The sequence below is a fragment of the Cupressus sempervirens genome, chromosome 10 (genome assembly GCF_028749045.1).
Source record: "Cupressus sempervirens isolate cs-2001-9-10 chromosome 10, ASM2874904v1, whole genome shotgun sequence".
Taxonomy (NCBI): domain Eukaryota; kingdom Viridiplantae; phylum Streptophyta; class Pinopsida; order Cupressales; family Cupressaceae; genus Cupressus; species Cupressus sempervirens.
In genome coordinates, this window is record NC_143127.1 from 918743779 (window position 1) to 918748693 (window position 4915).

Genomic DNA, 4915 nt, shown 5'->3' on the forward strand with positions numbered 1-4915 from the left:
TGCTACTACTAGAGGCAAGAATTGCAATTGATTAAGTGAAATACTAAGTTTTTTCATTTTTCAAATCAATTGAGATTAAAGTGTTGGCAGTGGAGGTTTAAATATTGTGAAAATATCACCAGTTTAGTAAATATGGCGGCGATGACTATCAAATCCATCAACACAACATTGTTTCATCATTAATCAACACAACCATATTTCATGGATATAATTGGTTCCTATTGGCAAGATAATTGTTTAGTTTTTGTTACCTGATTTTGTATGTTTTTAAATACTGATTTGACAATTGTATTTGGTATCATGTTTTCATTGGTAAAATAAACAGTTGACTCGTGATTGAAACCAGGCAATTATCATTTGACTCCACTTATTTATGGTTCTGTTCATTTATTTAAATGGAGGAACAGAAATGAGCATATTCTTTAAAATAGCAGTGAATGGCATTGCGGAAGATAACTAGGGGCCTCATCAGCTTTTCAGATTTTCTTTAGTTCAGACAGTGGATCTAGTTCCTGGAAAGAGAGTTCTTGTGTCATCCCTGTGCTTAATAGGTATTTTTTCAATAATCAGTTCAAAGCTTATTTTGTGAGTTCAGCCATTTCAACAAGAAAAAGTTTTTACATGATCCAATCATAAAACTGGCATAAGGTTTCGTCATGTTTGAACTGCAACCTCAGCCACCATCCTCGAGCAACTTGGAACCACGAACACATGTATAACCTGGGAGACTTGGGACCGTAAGTTAAAAGGCAACAATCTGGGAGACTCGGGCTCATAAGTTAATAGACAACAATTTTTCTTTTTAGCAAAGCCAATTGTATCTGTATTGCATGGGGGTTCCAACAAGGCATTGTTTCTCTTCATCTGCAGTAGTTGCCCTCATTCTTTTCAAGATGCCTGGCATCCATATTATGAAAGGTGTCTACCAGGGTATCAGGAGGCAGCTTCTGTCTTACACTTAATTAACAAGATGTGTACTCTGAATGAAGTTTCTTATGAACACCTATCAGTCATTTTGAATGAAGTTTCTTATGAACACCAATCAGTCATTTTAAAGCTTGTTTGCCTACTATAAGAAGTTTCATCATTAATGTGAATCTGCATTCCATTTTATCAGTTTTAGGGAAATTTAAATATGAGCTATTGAAAAGTATCTTTATTGGACCCACACGATATCACTAGCTGACAAGTTTGTATGCAACAGTTATCAAGCCCTCTGGATGGCAACACCTACACGCCCAAACTGATAACTATTGCAAAGCCTAAGTGAACATCAATTAGTATAATAAACTAATAGCTGGTAACAAAAAGTGTGGTTCAAAGAATTTTTAAAGGACAAAATATAAAAATATCCTCTTTTTGTTATATTTGCCATAGCGTGAGCAACAAATTTTCGTCGAAGATGTGCTAAATCACACATGTAAATAACAATAGGAATGTCCATGTAGATTTCAGGCATCAGTCTCAATCTGGGAACCAATTTGCCAGCTTCCACAAAAAAGATCAAAACGATATTGGCGACTCAAGAAATGGAGGAAAATCTACATTTAAGGAAACAAGGGTTTCTAATCAACCCTTGCTCAATCAAGAAAGAATGAATTTATCTTTATCTTTTAGAAACAATGGACCAATGGATCTATCTTTTAGAAACAATGGACCAACATCTGCTGTTGGAACCAATGAACGGTTGGGTTGGCAAGCTGCAAAGGGTCGGTTGAGGTAAAAGCCTCTAAATCATGAGGCATTTGACTTGTAATAGTAACTCGAAGAAAGGTGGGAATTGGATAATTCCCCTCACCTCCAAAGTACCAGACTTTGCATCCAATGTTAATCAGATTGCGTTGGGAAAGATAGATAATCCTCATGTCAACCCAATATTGGTAGGTTTTTTTTGGGTAATCGTTGTTGCCCTCACCTTGAGAAGGTGGAAAATGACCATCCTAATTTAGCGGATATGCTATTTGTGGAACTTTGTTCTCCGAAATTGAATTTTTGATGGAAAAGTTGTTTGTCGAGAAAGTTGTTAGTTTGGTCAGAAAAGTATAGATCCTTCTTGTTAATTATTTATCGATCGATTTTTATCTCACTTTACTTTAAACTCTTGTTTTGATATTTATCAGTTGTTATCTTCATTTTAAACTATTGTTTTTCTTTTTTTTTTTTAATTTAAAAAAAAATTACTTGCAATCTCTTTTTTAATTGTAATTTTTAAAATTGATTTATAGATTTTAGTTTTTAAATTATTTTTAATATTAGTTTAGTTTTTTTTATAATTACTATTTTTTAGTTTCTATAACTATTTTAGTCAATAGAATATTTGCTATTTTTATATATTATTTTTTTGTATTTTTCTTATTAATTTTTCATAATGGATTTTTTATGGGGTTTTTTAAAATGTTTTTTTTTTTCCATATTTGATAAATGGAATTTAAATAAATAATATTTAGTAATCAATTTAAAAGATTTTAGTGAATATTATGTTATTTAAATTGAAAATTATTAATAATTTAATTTGTTCACATAAGATTATATTTTAAATCGCCACTTTTAATGATTATTTTTCTTTTTCTATTTATTTAAAAAATATTTATTTAATCTCTATAGCTCTTGTTGTGATCTCTATTTATTTAACTTTTGATTTTTAAAATTTATTTAGGTTTTAGTTTTTAAAAAAAATATTTGTTTAGTTTTTTCTTAAAATATTATTTTTTAGTTTCTATAATTTATTTAGTCAATAGAATATTAGTTAGAGATGACATTATTTTTCATTTTATTTTTTTGTCTCTTATTAATTTTTCATAATAGGTTTTTTGGTGGGATTTTTAATTTTAATTTTTTCATATTTGATATATTGAGTTTGAATAAATAATATTTATTAATCTATTTAAAAGATTTTGGTAAATATTATGTTATTTAAATTGAAAGTTATTAATAATCTAAATTGTTCACATAAGATTATATTTTAAAAAATAATTTTATTATCGAGCACCTATCGACTTATCGTTGCAAGCACAAATGCATGCAAATGCTGGTTTGTAGGGTAATTTCATTTGTCTTTCTATGGCACAAAAACATCCCTAACAAAGTCCTGTATCTAGCATATAATGAAGTTCATAGAGGAATCCCATAATATGAATTGGAGCCCATTGCGATGATGACAATATTTATACACAAGGTTTGTGGATTATTGTAAAAACTGTGGCGTTTTCACAAAATGATGGGCAACGAATCACCCATGAACAAAAAATATCAGCTGGCTTATGGACTCCTTTAAGGATCACTTCCTTATCTGATAATTACCTTTTTGTGGATTGTCAAGATATTTCACTAAGAAATAATTTATGAGTTGATAAATTGATCTTCTATGAAGGATTCATTTAAAAATTCATTGAAAGGAAATCCAAACTTTGAACCTTTGTAACTTTAATTATGTCAAAGCACCTAGATGGGCCATCATTACCAATTCATATGTAGAACTTTTGTGTAGTAAAATTTTAACTAAAATATGTAGAACTTTTGTGTAGTAGAATTTTAACTAAAATATGATCTCCATTAAACAAATTCAATAAGATTTCAATTGGGCAAATTCATAGGTGTAGAATAGAACTTTGTGTTCTAATGTTAAGATATTAGTAACTTAAGAGCTTAATAAAGTAAACATAAGATCAATCAAATTAATTACTATTTTAAATTGAGTTTTTCATAGAAAATATAAAGTGACGATTTTTGTGAAGGATTCGATTAAAATTTATTGTATAGAAACCAAACTTTGAACCTTGTAACTTTAACTTTAATTTTGTTAAAGCACCTAGGTGGATCATCATTTCCAATTTGTCTATAGAGCTTTGACATAGAATGATTTTCTATGAAAGATTCAATTTAAAATTTATTGAATGGAAACAAATCGTTGAACTCTCTAATTTTAATTCTCTTAAAGCACCTAGGTGGTCATTCACGAGTTACTTATAGAACTTTTACATAGCATAATTTCAACTAAAATAGGATCTTTGTTAGACAATTCATAAGTATAGGACATAATTGTGTGAATTCCTCTAATGTTAAGATATTAGTTAATATAGAATTCATAGGAGAATGTTGGTGGTTAGTCCAGTAAAGCACCTAGGTCGGTCATCATTCACGATTTTCCTATAGAACTTCTACATAGAAAAAAATCAATTAAAATGGCACCTTTATTAGACAATTCATAGGTATAGAACATAACTGTGTTAATTCCCTTTAATGTTAAGACATTAACAAATTTGATTCTTAATATAGAATTCATAGGGGAACGTTGGTGGTTAGTTCGATAAAGGGTAAGCTTCACTTTCTTGTCTATGCACGTATTTGTTCAATATGATTAATTACATACAAAATAATTTAATCAATTTAAAATTGACATATACTGATTATTACATATTTAATTCATTATTAATTACAATAAATTAGGTCTTGCTTGCACATAAGAGCCTACAACACAACAGTAGATTGTGAGCCTCTTATCTGCGAGGTCGAGGGTTTGAGTCTACTCGAACTTAATAAATAATAACAATAATTAGTTACAATAGTAATTAATCTTGGCTTGGCCTCTTACCAATAAAAAAAAAATCACACGAAGTTTATGTGAGAAAGGGAAACAACAAAAATGGTTGAACCAACCAAAGAACCATTCTATTTAATTGTGGACACGATCTTTTCATATGTTTTTTGATCATATTATTTTTATTTGTTTTCCATCTAAAATAGATGACAATGGTTAATAGTGGGCTTGATTTTTTTAGGTTTACTTTTAATATTTAAAAATCAATTGTTTTTGACTTGGGGTCTAATAACCACTCATTTATTGTTTAACCAACATATATTTAAGTCATTGTATACATATAATTTAACCAATAAATATTTGTTTGATTGTCAAGAC